The sequence below is a fragment of the Stegostoma tigrinum genome, unplaced genomic scaffold, assembly GCF_030684315.1.
Source record: "Stegostoma tigrinum isolate sSteTig4 unplaced genomic scaffold, sSteTig4.hap1 scaffold_57, whole genome shotgun sequence".
Taxonomy (NCBI): domain Eukaryota; kingdom Metazoa; phylum Chordata; class Chondrichthyes; order Orectolobiformes; family Stegostomatidae; genus Stegostoma; species Stegostoma tigrinum.
The window spans coordinates 2,278,337-2,294,002 of record NW_026728505.1 but is presented as its reverse complement, the minus strand read 5'-3'; positions in this window follow the sequence as shown (position 1 = coordinate 2,294,002).

The following is a 15,666-nucleotide window of genomic DNA, read 5'->3' as shown; positions in this document are numbered from 1 at the left end:
GTTATTGCAGGGACGGGGCGTGAGGGATGATTTGTAGGAAATGCGTGACACATGGTCGAGGGCGTTCTCCACCACTGCAGGGGGTGACTTGCGGCACTTGAAAAACGACGACATCTGAGATGTATCGGAGTGGAATGCCTCATCCTGGGAGCAGATGCAGTGGAGGCATTGCGATTATGGGATGGCATTTTTGCAGGAAGGTGGGTGGTAGGAGGTGTATACTAGGTAGCTGTGGGAGTCGGTGGGCTTGAAATAGATATCAGATTCTAGTGGCTGCCCAAGATGGAGACAGAGAGGTCCAGGAAGGTGAGGGAGGTGTTGAGACATCAATCGCCTCAACCTCTCCACCCTCTCACCCACTACAACCTCTGCCCTGCAGAACTTGCAGCCCTCCGCTCCAACCCCAACCTCACCATAAAACCAGCAGGCCTTCCAGTCGCGAACTATTTCAACTCCCCCTTCCATTCCTCAGACATCATGTCCACCCTGGGCCTCCTGCAGTGCCACAACGATACCACACGAAGGTTACAGGAACAGCAACTCATATTCCGCTTGGAAACTCTGCAGCCCAATGGTATCAATGTGGATTTCACAAGCTTCAAAATCTCCCCTCCCCCTACCGCATCCCAAAACCAGCCCAGCTCATCCCTGCCTCCCTAACCTGTCCTTCCTCTCACCTATCCCCTCTTCCCCTCTCAAGCCGTACCCCCATTCCCTACCTACTAACCTCATCCCACCCCCTTGACCTGTCCGTCCTTCCTGGACTGACCTATCTCCTCCCTGCCTCCCCACCTACACTCACCTTTATTGGCTCCATCTCCACCTCTTTAACTTGTCTGTCTCCTCTCCACCTATCTTCTCCTCTATCCATCTTTGATCCACCTCCCCCTGTCTCCCTATTTATTTCAGAACCCCGTTCCCCTCCCCCATTTCTGATAAAGGGTTGAGGCCCGAAAAGTCAGCTTTCCTGCTCCAAAGATGCTGCTTGGCCTGCTGTGTTCATCCAGCTTCACGTCGTGTTATCTTGTAAAGTCAGTGAGTTTACATTCACTTTTGCCCTGACAATAAAGTAAGGGACATCAAGGCACTTTCCCACTTTCTGACTGACATTTCATCATGAAAAACTGGGCATTATTTGATTAACAAAAACTATGTTAACGGTGGTTAATCTCAGCGCAGTGTCAGTTACTGTATATAGAATCTGTACGTGTATGCTTTGTTTCTGTCTCCCTGTGTGTGTTTCTGTGTGTTGGTATATATGTGGCTGTGTTTGGCTGTATGTGTGTATGTTTCTGTGTATTTGTGTGTTAGTGTGTCTGTGTGGATGTCAGTATCGGATTGTATGTCTGTGCCTCAGTGTGTGCCTCTGTGTCTATCAATGTTTTTGTTTGTTTTTCTGTGTGTATAAATGTGGCTGTGTGTTTCTAGGTCTGTGTATGTTTGTGTCAGTGTATAAATATGCCTGAGTGTCTCTGTAACTGTGTGTGTGAGTGTGAGAGATATAATGGGAACTGGAGATGCTGGAGAATCTGAGATAACAAAGACTGGAGCTGGATGAACACAGCAGGCCAAGCAGCATCCTAGGAGCACAAAAGCTGATGTTTCAGGCCTAGACCCTTCATCAGAAAAGGGGAGATAGGGAGAGGATTGTGAAATAAATAGGAAGGGGGGGAGACAGACTGAAGACGGACAGAGGAGAAGATAGGAGGAGAGGACAGTATGGGTGGGGAGGGGATTGGTCAGTCCGGGGAGGACGGACAGGTCAAGGGGATGGGATGAGGTTAGCAGGTAGGAAATGGAGGTGCGGCTTGAGGTGGGAGGAGGGGATTGGTGAGAGGAAGAACAGGTTAGGCAGCTGGGGGGGAGCTGGGCTGGTTTTCGGATGCAGTGGGGGAAGGGAGATATTGAAGCTGGTGAAACCCACATTGATACCATTGGGCTGCAGGGTTCCCAAGCGGAATATGAGTTGTTGTTTAGTGTTTCTGAGTGTGTGCATTAGTATCTGTCTCTCCCTTTGTTTGTGTCTCTGTGCAATGGGCTGTCTCTTGTCTTGGGGGTGAATCCATTGAAATGTGTTTTGCCCCCATTCCTCTTGCATTCTGTCTCTCCCTCTTTTGTTTAAAGTGAAACACCTGTCCTGTTAATGTTTGTCTCTGTGTGTTTGCATCTGTATTTCTATCTCTGGCTGCAGTGGGACTCCCTGGGGGGAAATTAGAACAAATGAATCATGAATGAATAAAAAAGTTATGAATCAAGGACTCATTCTCTCGCTCCCTCTTGCCTCCCCACGACACTACACAAGCCACCGATTTTCTTTTTTGCTTCACAAGGCATCACAGTCTCTGAACCTCTCTGGTTGCAGTTGTTTTGTTCTTCAACCAATGTCTTTGGAGACACAAAGCAGTTTTGTCCGGTAGATGTTGTCCCTGAGATATGAACAGAATGAGGCATGAATAAACCCACTGCTTATCTCACTCCCTTCACATTTGAATTTTTTCCCGCTTAGGATCTGAGAGAGTAGATTCCAAATCATGACAAATTGCAGAAAGTGCAATAAGATTCACCATGCCTCCTCACAAAACAGTTTACTCGAAGGTACCTGAATACAATTGCAAAGGGAATACTCTATTAACTGTGTATAATGTCAGGACAATGCTCAAAGGCAAACCATTTCCTCATTTGCAGAGGGAACACAAACATTTCTGAACATTAGCATATTTATTCAGACCAGTCTCAGTACAGTTGCAATCCTCTCTACACCAGCACACTCTGCATGTGTGTTGCTGTTGCTGTGAGCTAGCTCCTCTCTCTTTCTCCCTGACTGAACCTCTGATGCTTTTCACCCATCACCATCCCCTGTGTAGTGGCGTGTGGAGGCCAGCAGATGTCGGCATTGTGTCACTTTAACCAAAAGGGACCAGTCAGTGGTGAGACGGGGGCTTTTTCTCTCCCTCTCTCTATCTCTGAGCTCGCACATCCTCTCTCTCTCCTTCTCTCTGTCCCTTTCTCACCCTCTCCATTTCTCTCCATCTCCCCCCTCATCCACTCTCTCACCATCTCTCCCCTTTCTTCCACCCCCCTTTCTCTCCACATTTCTCTCTCTTTCTCTCTCTGTCTCCCTCTCTGTCTCGTCCCTTGGCTCTGGCCCACCATTCGGAAAGCTCATGTTTGATGTGATTGTGTTTGAACGCCACCTCCCTGCCGGAAGGAAGGTGATAAATCTAAAACGGCAAGCAAATTGAGACTATGAACAAAGACAGCGAGCATTAGAAGATATAGAGTGTCAGTGAGAAGCTAATTGTTGAGAATGTGATGCATGAGAGTCCTGTCCACTTCCCTTCCATCACTTCATTGAACATTGGGAGACAACTGACTGGATGTAAATTCACTCGACTGGGTTTTTTTTCTTGCTTTTGCGCTCAGAACGTTGCTGGGCAATTGCCCACATTTCTGGGTAGATGCCAATGCTGTAGATATACTGGCACAGATTGGCTCGTGTCCAGGCCAGTTCTGGAACATGACCCTTCAGTGTTATTGCTGGAGGGTTGTCAGCGCCTACAGCTTTTGTCATATCCAGTTCCTTCAGCTGTTTCCCGATATTCCATGGAGTGAGTCAAATTAGTTCAAGATCAACATCAATGACATTGAGGTTTTCAGGAAGAGGCCACAATAAGAAGATACAAAAGGTACGCCTGTGTGATATGGCTGCACTGCATGCAAAACATAACTTTTCACTGTATCTCGGTACATGTGACAGTAATAAATCAAACCACATCAACTCGACACTCCTTGTTGAGGACAGAAGCAAACAGTTCTGCCTTGTCAGTGGGATGATGTCCTGTGTTCCCTCAGCGTTGAGCCTGGGAATATTTATGGAGATGTCTCTTTGCGTTATGGCTGTAATTGCCCACGTCCATTCACAGCTCCCCTCAGTAGGACTGCACAGCTCAGACCTGATCTGCTCTGGATGTGAGTTTGCTCGCTGAGCTGGAAGGTTAGTTTTCAGACGTTTTGTCACCATTTTTTTCATTTGAAAAAATATACTTTATTCATAAGATGTACAAAAAAAAACATATTTACACACCTACCCAGTCATGCAAGCCGCTCCGCCTTACCCAGGGGGTACGTACACCAACTAAAGGAAAAAAAAAACAAAGAAGTAAAAAACAAAGCAAAGAAAATACCCCGGCAGTCGTCTCCCCACGCAGTCCCCTTTGGCCCCCTGACCAGTTGGGGAAGGCGCCAGCTGGGCCCAGTAACCAGATAGGGCCTTTTTTTCTATTCTGGATGAGGGGTTTCATACGGTGGTCTTTCCCCACCGTGCCTTGGCGGCGGCTGCCACAAGCTTTAGCGCGTCCCTCAGCATGTAGTCCTGGACCTTGGAGTGCGCCAGTCTGCACCATTCGGTTGGGGTCAGTTCTTTCAGCTGGCAGACCAGCAAGTTGCGGGCAGACCAAAGAGCATCTTTCACCGCATTGATGGTCCTCCAGGCGCAGCTGATGTTGGTCTCAGTGTGCGTCTCAGGAAACAGCCTGGAGAGCACGGAGTCCTGCATCACGGAGCTGCTCAGGACGAACCTCGACAAATACCACTGCATCCCCCTCCAGACCTCCTGCACATAGGCACACTCCAGAAGGAGGTGATCGACAGTCTTGTCCCGCCCGCAGCCGCCTCGAGGGCTGCGTGTGGTGGCGCAGAGATTCCGGGCATGCATAAAGGATCTCACTGGCAGAGCCCCTCTCACTGCCAGCCAAGCAATGTCCTTGTGCTTGTTTGAAAGTTCTGGTGATGAGGCATTCTGCCAAACGACTTTGGCAGTCTGCGTGGGGAACCACACGACGGGATCCACCCTCTCCTTTTCCCGAAGGGTCTCGAGGATACTACGTGCTGACCACTGCCTGACGGCCTTGTGGCCAAAAGTGTTTCTTTTCAAAAATTTCTCCATGAAGGACAGGTGGTACGGGACAGTCCAACTACTTGGAGCGTTCCGTGGCAATGAGGCCAGGCCCATCCTTCGCAACACCGGGGACAGATAGAACCTCAGTAAGCAGTGACACTTGGTGTTTGCGTACTGAGGGTCTCCGCACAGCTTGATGCAGCCGCACACAAAGGTAGCCGTGAGGGCGAGGGTGGCGTTCGGTACGCCCTTTCCCCCATTATCCAGGTCTTTGTACATGGTGTCCCTGCGGACCCGGTCCATCCTCGACCCCCAAATGAAGTGGAAGATGGCCCGGGTGACCGCAGCGGCGCAGGTCCAGGGAATAGGCAAGGCCTGCGCCACATACAACAGTACCGAAAGCCCCTCGCACCTGACAACCAGGTTCTTACCCGCGATGGAGAGGGACCGGAGCGTCCACCTGCCCAGCTTCTGCTTCAATTTGGTGATACGCTCCTCCCAAGTCTTAGTGCACGCCCCAGCTCCACCAAACCAAACACCCAGCACCTTCAGATAGTCCGTCCTGACAGTGAAGGGGATGAAGGAGCGGTCGTCCCAGTTCCCGAAGAACATGGCCTCGCTCTTACCCCTATTGACTGTGGCACCCGAGGCCAGTTCAAACTGGCCGCAGATGTCCAATAGTCTACTCACTGACCGACGATCAGTGCAGAAGACGGCGACATCGTCCATGTATAGGGAGGTCTTGACCTGAAGGCCTCCCCTGCCTGGGATAGTCACGCCCTTCAGGCTCACGTCCTTCCTGATGGATGCGGCGAAGGGCTCCACACAGCACACGAACAAGGCAGGAGAGAGCGGGCAGCCCTGCCTGACTCCAGATCTGACAGGAAAACTGTCCGATTCCCACCCGTTGTTCGAGACTGCACTAACGATGTTGGTGTCGAGCAGCCGGATCCAATAGCAGATGCCCTCCCCAAACCCCAATTTGGAGAGGACGTCCCTCATGTAAGCATGAGAGACCCTGTCAAAGGCTTTCTCCTGGTCCAGGCTGACGAGGCAGGTGTCCACCCGCCTGTCCTGCACGTAGGCGATCGTATCCCTGATGAGCGTGAGGCTCCCAATGATCTTCCTGCCCGGCACAGCACAGGTTTTGTCAGGGTGAATAACTGACTCCAGGACAGACCTGCCCCGGTTGGCTCTGACCTTGGCCAGGATTTTGTCGTCCCCGTTTAATAGTGAAATGGGACGCCAATTCTTAATTTCTTCCCTCTCCCCCTTCCTCTTGTAAATGAGGGTGATAATGCCCTTCCTCATGGACTTGCACATTTCCCCTGCCCGAAGCGCACTATCGTACACCACTAGCAGGTCCTGGCCGACCAGGTCCCACAGAGCAGAATACAGCTCGACCGGTAAGCCGTCACTCCCGGGAGTCCTATTCCTCTCCAAGGACTTGAAGGCTCTGGTCAGCTCGTCCAGGGATATCGGCCGGTCCAGCCACTCCCTCGTGCCGTCGTCTAAGACCTCCGTGATAGATGACGGAGGCCATGCTGTCCGTGGGCTTCGTGTTGTACAGTCCGGCATAGAAGGATCTGCTGATCCTCAAAATGTCGGGCCGAGACGACGTCACCGAGCTGTCGTCCTCCTTCAGCTGGCTAAGCACAGAGCTCTCTTTGTGCACCTTCTGAAAGAAGAAACGCGAGCATGTCTCGTCCTGCTCCACGGAGCGGACCCTGGACCGGAAGATTATCCTGGAAGCCTCCGCAGCGAAGAGCGAGGCTTGCTGGCCCCTCACCTTGCGGAGTTCCTCAGTGACATCGCCCCCATCAACTGCAGAAGGAGCAGGTTCTTCACCCTTTTCTGGAGTCGCGACAGCTTTCCCCACCTCTCTCTCGCCTTCCGAACACCCTTGAAGACAAAGAACCTCTTGATGTTCTCCTTCACCATCTCCCACCAGTCGCCCGGAAACTCAAAGAGGGGTTTCACGGTTCTCCAACCGGCGTACTCCCTTTTAAGGTCCTCGACGTTCTCTGGGGTCAACAGAGTCGTGTTGAGCTTCCACGTCCCCTTGCCAGCCGGCTGGTCATCCTGTAAGTGACAGTCCACCAGCAGGAGGCAGTGGTCAGAGAAGAACACCGGCTCGACCTGACTGGTGGACCTGACTGAGAATGCCTGTGACACAAACAGGAAGTCTATTCTTGAGCGAATAGACCTGTCTGGCCGCGACCAGGTGTACCTCCGCTGCGCTGCTTCTGCAGTTGTGCTGAAAATGTCGAGCAGCTTGGCGTCCTTCACCGTGCCCATCAGGAATCTGGACGTGACATCCAGTTGACACCCCCCACCCGCTGTCCCCGCGCTGGATCTTCCATCTGCATCGATGATGCAGTTGAAGTCTCCGCCTAGGATGACCAGCCTGGACGTAGCCAGCAGGGGTGGAAGACACTGCAGGACGGCCAACCGCTCACTCCGTACCACTGGGGCGTACACGTTGATCAGCCTCAGGGGAGCGTTCCTGTAGGTGATGTCAGCCACTAGGAGGCGCCACCCCACCACCTCCTGAACTTGAGAGATGGTGAAGTCGCGCCCCTGCAGCAGAATAGCCAGGCCCGAGGACCGACATTCGTTACCCCCCAACCAGATCGAAGGCCCACAGTTCCAGGCGCCGGACCATTTCCCGTACCTGCCGAGGTGCGGTATCCCGCACTCCTGCTGAAACAGGAGGTCTGCCTTGACGGTGGTCAGGTAGGCCAACGTGGATACACATCCTGCGCTGGTCTTGACACTGCGCACATTAATGCTCGCAACTCGTACCCCCATTGTGGGCAGTGACCGCAATACCCTCCCCAAGTCCAAGGTCCAGCCCCTCCATCTGTCCCTTCATGCCCATTGCCCGGGCTAACTGCTGGACACTCTCCAGGCTGAGGAAACCGTCCGTGCTGCCTTCCGGGTGGCATCCCCCCGTCGGGGGTACGGAGGCAGGAGAGTCCAGCTCCGGGTCAGGCTGGGGATGTGCTGTTTCCTCCTTCCCGCCTGGAAGTTCCGGGGGGCCCTCCAGCGCCCCAACGGCGCGTGGCTGGGTGCCGGAGGGAGCCTCAGGACGCCTCCCGTCACCTGGAAGTGTGGTGCTGCTTTCCTTCTCCCTTGAGATCTTTAACTTCTGCTTCGGGCGGGCCCTCTCCGAATCCCCCTTGTCAGAGGAGCTCTTATAGCCCCCCTGTAGCTGCCTCTTCCCGCCTGATGGTTGCGGTTCCTGGGCCCGCCGATGCACCTTCCTCCTCGCTTTCCGGACCGTCGTCCACTCCCCTGGGTTGTGGTACTGTGCCTGTCCATTCATGGTCTGTCGCGTTAGTGAGTAAAGTTTTTTGGCGCGAAATTTCCCGTTTGTATTTACGGAGTCTGTTGTGGGCATCATTGATCATTTCTCTAAGCATTCTGCGGCCGTTTTGCTCTGCTATTCTTCTGTCTCATGTGGTGTTAAGGGGAGGTTTGTATTTGAGACATTTAGGTAGTACCTGTTTCCTTAGGCATTCATGCAGGAAGTACAGCTGTTCGCGGGTGGCACTCTGTCGGATGGCACTGGTTTCCCATCTTCGGGCCAGTTTTAGCGTATTGCGCCCATAGTTGCCAGTGAGTTTTGAGAAGATTTGTAGCTCAGGTTGAGGTTCTGGATGTGAGTTTGCTCGCTGAGCTGGAAGGTTAGTTTTCAGACGTTTCGTCACCATTTCTAGGTAACATCTGAAAAGATGAATTTCCAGTTCTCAGTCTAGCCAACATTACCACAATTCCCACATGATCAGTTTGGGAAATCTCAAGGAGGTGTAAATGTCAGGAGGTCATCCAGGAAACTAAACTGTTTAGAACATGCTGCAGAGATAATGGGAACTGGAGAATCCAAGATAACAAAGTGTGAAGCTGGATGAACACAGCAGGCCAAGCAGCATCTCAGGAGCACAAAAGCTGACGTTTCGGGCCTAGACCCTTCATCAGAGATGAAGATGCTCTCTGATGAAGGGTCAAGGCTCGAAACATCAGCTTTCGTGCTCCTGAGATGCTGCTTGGCCTTCTGTGTTCATCCAGTTTCACACTTTATTATACTGGACTATTAGTTTTTTTTTCCATGCAGTGTATTTCAATGGCAACGAACTGTGGACAGGACAGATACAAACCATGTGCAACCTGCCTTAGCTGCAGTGAATCTTACTTATGTTTCAAGCTTTTCTCAGAAAATATGTTGTTTGCTGTTCCAACTGTTTCAGCTGCCTCTGCAGAAATGGACAATATGTGCTGCTACAATGCGATCCTCTTCCAAATTATTTTTTGGTTTTCAGTTCTCCATTCATTCACTACACCTAATCACTATAGAGGCCAAACCAACCCCGTATGAAGAACTGAATATTCTGCTTGCTGCAAATCGCATATTCCAGCAGAAATTTAACAGGGATGAGGAATGGCTGTTTCAATAGTTAAGGGTCGGCGGTTGAAAGGCTGATGTTTTCCAAGCCGTTTGACATTGCTGGGACAGTTTTTTTTTGTAATATGCAAAAAAAAATTACTCAGGCCTTTCACAGGCCAACTCAACCTAAATGTAATTAAGCGAAATACTACAGATGCAGGACATCAGAATGTGGGGAAGTTGGGGAAAACAGAAAGTGCTGGAAATATTCAAGCAACATCTGTGAAGAGACAAAGCTAACATTTCAGGATGCAATCCTTCACCCTGCTTTGGTCCCAGATGCATTTTCCAATAAAACAGCTGACCCACCTCAGAGCTCAGTCACTGCAAAAATGAACATGCAGCTTTTGTTTTAAGAAAAGGGAACAAGATGTAAGCAATGAGCATCAAACATCATTTTGATAAAGACCTTGTGACCAAAGCTTCATCACCACGGGGTAGCTAATGCTCTAAACAGAGCTGATTGTGCAGAAGTTATAAAGAGCAGAATTCAACTGCTAACCTTGAAGAATAATTTCTACTTTGCAGAAAATATTAAGGTTGTATGGACAGGGAGCCTTGCTGGGGAATTCAGTAATGAACAGGAACTGGGTGGGTAGCTTTATCAAACATATTGCGATCATCTGATTTGATAAATACCATAATTTGCCTTCATGTACCTGCCATTTGTGTTCTGAAACTGTGCTGATGACTGCCAAACGTGATGCAGCGGAGATTATACAAATACACCCATGTTGGAATTATTGAGAAAATCCCCCATATCAGCTGCCATGGGTCACCTTCACAACTTAAGCAATTAGCTGGTTTCCCTGCAGAACAGGACACATCAGATTTGTCACTGCAGCCAAGTTAAATCTTTCAGTGGGGATGTCTGAGCTCAGATTTTTGCAAACATCTATATCAGGCCATGGGAAACATACATTACTGAAAGCAAGTTTGCATTTCATATTTCCACTTAAGGATTGCAGGAATATCCATTAGTTCCAATAATGAAGGGTAGTAATATAAACATGAGCATTTATTAGAGTCTCAGAGTCATACAGCACAGAAATAGACCCTTCTGTCCAACTTGTCTGTGCCGACCAAGTTTCCCAAACTGTACTAATCCCAGTTGCTTTTATATCCCTGTAAAGTTTTCCTCTTTTAGGTAATTGTCCAAATGTCTTTTGAACTTTGTAATAAGCAGAATTCAACTGTACATGTATGTGCCGCTTCCTCTGGCAGTTCATTCCACATGCGATCCACCCTCTGTGTGAAAATATTGCCCCACAGGTCCCTGCTGCTTCCCTCATGCAAATAATGTGTTTGGGCCTTCAGAAAACATCAGTAAGATTTTGAAAAATATAATTAAATAGGTTATTACTCAAAATTAGAGCTCGGGATTGGGGTTAAATATCAACACTTATTGGAAATTTCTTAAAGGACTTAAATTTGACACCAGGATTAAACAGCTTTGTTTGTGGATGATATGAGGGACTTAAGGGGAGGAAAGAGAGGAGGGGGAGTGGTGATTTTTGTTTGGGATAACATTATGGCTGTACTTAGCGAGTACTTAGGGAGGATTCCTGGGAGTTTGCCCAAGGAAATTATTTGCGTTGAACTATGAAATAAGAAAGGGATGACCGTCTTGTTGGGATTGTACAAAAGGCACCCCCAGTAGTCAATGGGAAATTGAGATGAAAAAGTAAGGAGATCTCAGATGTCTGTGAGAATAACAAGGTTGTAATGGTTGGGGATTTTAACTTTCCAAACATAGACTGGGCCTGGCATAGTGTTAAGAGGTGGGATGGGAAGGAATTTTTTCAGTGTGTGAAAGAAAACTTTCTTATTCAGTCTGTGGATGTACGTACAAGAGAAGGAGCAAAACTTGACCTGTTAGGAATAAGGCAGGCAAACGATTGAGGTGACAGAAAGGGAGTACTTTGGGGCAAGTGATCGTAATTCTACCAGTTTTAAAATAGTTATGGAAAAGGACAGACTGATCAAAAAGTTAAATTGAAAAAAAAAATAATTTTCATGGTATTAGGCAGGAACTTCCAAAAGTTACGAAAACAGCAATTGCTGGTAAAGCTCAGCAGGTGTTACTGCATCTGTTGAGAGAAATCAGATGCTCATTAGTGACATTTAAGCAACTGCTGGACATGCACATGGACAGCAGTGAATTGAGGGGAAGGCAGGTTAGGTTATTTTGTTTTTGGATTAGGATTACTCCACGGCACAACATTGTGGGCCGAAGGGCCTGCACTGTGCTGTACTTTTCTATGTTCTATGTTTCAGGTCGAGTGACCCTTCCTAAGCTCTGAGGGAGTGTCAATCGACCTGAAACGCAAACACTGATTTCTCTCCACAGATTATGTCAGACTTTTCCAGCAATTTCAGCTTTTGTTTCCAATTTAGAGCATCCACAGTTTCTTCCACATTATTACTTTCAAAATCTGACTAGGAGAGATTATTTGCAGGTAAAGATTGGGAATCAGGACTCCTTTCAAAAAGAGATAAGGAGAGTCCAGAGACAGTTTGTTGACGGTAATGTGAAGGGCAGGGCTGGTAGGTGCCGGGAATGCTGAAAATAGAGAAAGTGAGGGTCTGGTTAAGAAAAACGAAGCATATGCTGTGTTGTTACAGCTGGGATTGAGTGAATCCCTGGACGAGCATAAGGACAATAAGTGTATATTTAGGAGCGAAATCAAGCGTGCATAAAAGGGACATGAAATAGCTTTGGCAAGTACAGTTAAGGAGCATCCAAAGAGATTCTATAACAATAATAAGGGCAAAACAGTAATGAGGGAGAGAGTAGAGCCCTTTAAAGATCAAAAAGGCCGTCCGTGTGTGAAACTGCAGGAGATGGGTGAGATACTAAATGAATATTTCACATCAGTATTTCCCCTGGAGAAAGACATGGAAGCTTGGGAACCTGGGGAAATAAATAGTGATGTCCTGAAAACAGTCCATATTACAGAGGAGGTGCTGGAGGTTTTAAAATACATAAAGGTGGATAAGTCCCTGGGACCTGATCAGGTGTAACCCAGAGCTTTGTGGGAAGCTCGGGTAAATTACTGGGCCCTTTGCTGAGGTATTTGTATCATTAAAAACCATGTGCAAGGTGCCAGCAGACTGGGGGGTGTCTAACGCGGTGCCATTATTTCAGAAAGGTGGTAAGAAAAAGCCAGGGAACTATAGACTAGTGAGCCTGACTCCAGTGGTGGATAAGTTGTTGGAAGGGATCCTGAGGCACAGGATTTACAGGTATTTGGAAAGGCAGCCACCGACTACAGATGGTGAACATGGCTTTGTGCATGCAGAATTGTCTCTCACGAACTTGTTTGAGTATTTTTTAAAGAAGTAATGAAGAAGATTGTTGAAGGTGGAGCAGTGGATGTTGTTTATATGAACTTGTCAGGCATTCAACAAGGTACTGCATGGGTAGACTGCTAAGCAATGTTTGATTACATGGAAAACGGGGACAGCTAGCCAGTTGGGCACAAAATTGGCTCAAAAGTAGGAGACAGAGGGTGATAGAAGGTTCCTTTTCGGACTGAAGGCCTGTGACCAGTGGTGTGCTACAAGGATGAATGCTGGCTCCACTGCTTTCTGTCATTTATGTAAATGGTTTGGATGTGAACAGAGGAAGTATGGATAGTAGAAATGTGGACGGCACCGAAATTGGAGGTGTAGTGGACAGCGAAGAAGGTTATCTGAGAGTACAACAGGACATTGATCAGCTGGGCCAGTGGGCCAAGGAGTGGCAAATGGAGTTTAATTTAGAGAAAGGTGAGGGTCTGCATTTTGGAAAGTCAAATTACAGCAGGGCTTATAAACTTAACAGTAAGATTCTGGGGAGTGTTGCAGAACAAAGAGACATTGGGGTGCAGGTGCATTGTTCTTTGAAAGTGCAGTTGCAGGTAGATAGGATAGTGAAGAGGGTTTTTGGTGTGCTTGCCTTTATTGCTCAGTGCATTGAGCAGAGGAGTTGCAAGGTCATGTTGTAGCTGTACAGAACATTGGTTAGCCTACTTTTGGAATACTGCATCCAATTCTGGTCTCTCTGCTATAGGAAAGATGTGAAACTTGACACAATTCATATTCCTGTCATTACGAGGATTCATTACAAGGATATTGCCAGGTTTGGAGGGTTTGAGCTATGAGGACGGGCTCGGGCTATTTTCCATGGAATGTCAAAGACTGAGGGGAGAGATTTTTTAAAAATCATGATAGACATGGGGAGGGTGAATAGCCAAGGTCTTTTTTCCCAGGGGAGGGCAGTTGAAAACTACAGCACATAAGTTTAGGGTTAGAGGAAAAAGATTTGAAAAAGACCTAAGGGGTAATGTTTTCACGCAGAGGGTGTTGCATATATCGAACAAGCTGCCAGAGGAAGTGGTGGAAGTGGGTACAATGACAGTTAAAAGGAATCTGGATGGGTATATAAATAGGGAGGTTTAGAGGGATATGGGCCAAATGTTGACAAATCGGACTCGATCAGTTCAGGATATTTGGTTGGCATGGACAATTGGACCAAACGGTCTGTTTCAGTGCTGTACAGCTCAATGACTCCATGAGTACCAGAGACCAAAGTCCTCCTCACCTCAGTCTTAGGCTGAGGAGTAGGACCTGTCCACTCTGTCCATTTCTTTTCTGTTTCTTCCCTCCTTTTTTTGCTTCTTTCTTCTCAGTAATGTCCTGAATGTCAGGCCTCAGTGTGGGTCTGGCAAGCTGATCTGTCGGCTGACATGCCCTCAGCGTGGTCTTCTGGCCTTGATGTGATTCCAGAGCAGTCTCCCGGCCTCGAGAGGCTCAAAGTGAAGCCTGGCATGGTCAGGTGTCAAAACTCAAACTGGAGGCTCGGTGCCAGCGCGAACTGGGTTAAAACGACTGACATTCTGAACTTTACATTTATATTTTAAAATTTATTCCTATGATCTATCATGGTGATTTTTTAAAATTTACTGTTCTCACTTATTCCTCTGATCTATAATCCTGGAACTTTTCTTTCTTTATTTTTCTAATTGTCTTCCTGACCAAGACTTTGTACTTAAGAATCTTAACCTGGGTACTTCTGGACCTAAAATGGCCCAGTACTTGGCATTTGAGTATATGTGACAATAAAGCTACTTCTCAGATTCAGTTCTAACATGGCACCTTATATTTGGGGACTACGCCCTCTGGTCATAAAGTCTCCCATGAAGGGAATATCCTTTCAACATTCACCCTGTCAAGCCTCTTAAGAATCCTGTACAATTCAACTGGGTCAGCAAGTTTGCAGATGACACAAAGGTCAGAGGTGTCGTTGACAGTATAGAGGGCTGTTGTAGGCTGCAGCGGGATATTGACAGGATGCAGAGATGGGCTGAGAGGTGGCAGATGGAGTTCAACCTGGATAAATGCGAGGTGATGCATTTTGGAAGGTCGAATTTGAAAGCTGAGTACAGTATTAAGGATAGGATTCTTGGCAGTGTGGAGGAACAGAGAGATCTTGGTGTGCAGAAACATAGATCCCTTAAAATGGGCACCCAAGTGGACAGGGTTGTTAAGAAAGCATATGGTGTTTTGGCTTTCATTAACAGGGGGATTGAGTTTAAGAGTCGTGAGATCTTGTTGCAGCTCTATAAAACTTTGGTTAGACCGCACTTGGAATACTGCGTCCAGTTCTGGTCGCCCTATTATAGGAAAGATGTGGATGCTTTGGAGAGGGTGCAGAGGAGGTGTACCAGGATGCTGCCTGGACTGGAGGGCTTATCTTATGAAGAGAGGTTGACTCAGCTCGGTCTCTTTTCATTGGAGAAAAGGAGGAGGAGAGGGGACCTAATTGAGGTATATAAGATAATGAGAGGCATAGATAGAGGTGATAGCCAGAGACTATTTCCCAGGGCAGAAATGGCTAAAACGAGGGGTCATAGTTTTAAGCTGGTTAGAGGAAAGTAGAGAGGGGATGTCAGAGGCAGGTTCTTTACACAGAGAGTTGTGAGAGCATGGAATGCGTTGCCAGCAGCGGTTGTGGAAGCAAGGTCATTGGGGTCTTTTAAGAGACTGCTGGACATGCATATGGTCACAGAAATTTGAGGGTGCATACATGAGGATCAATGGTCGGCACAACATTGTGGGCTGAAGGGCCTGTTCTGTGCTGTACTGTTCTATGTTCTATGTTCTAACAAAATCACATCCTCGTTTTTTTTTAAATTCCAGACAGTCGTGTCCCAATCTGTTTAGCCTTTGCTCATAAGGTCATCCCAACACATTGGAGATCATCTAGTGACCGTTCTTAGTGCTGCCTCCAGTAAAATGATATCCTTTAAATAAGGGAGGAAAAACTGCTGACATAGTT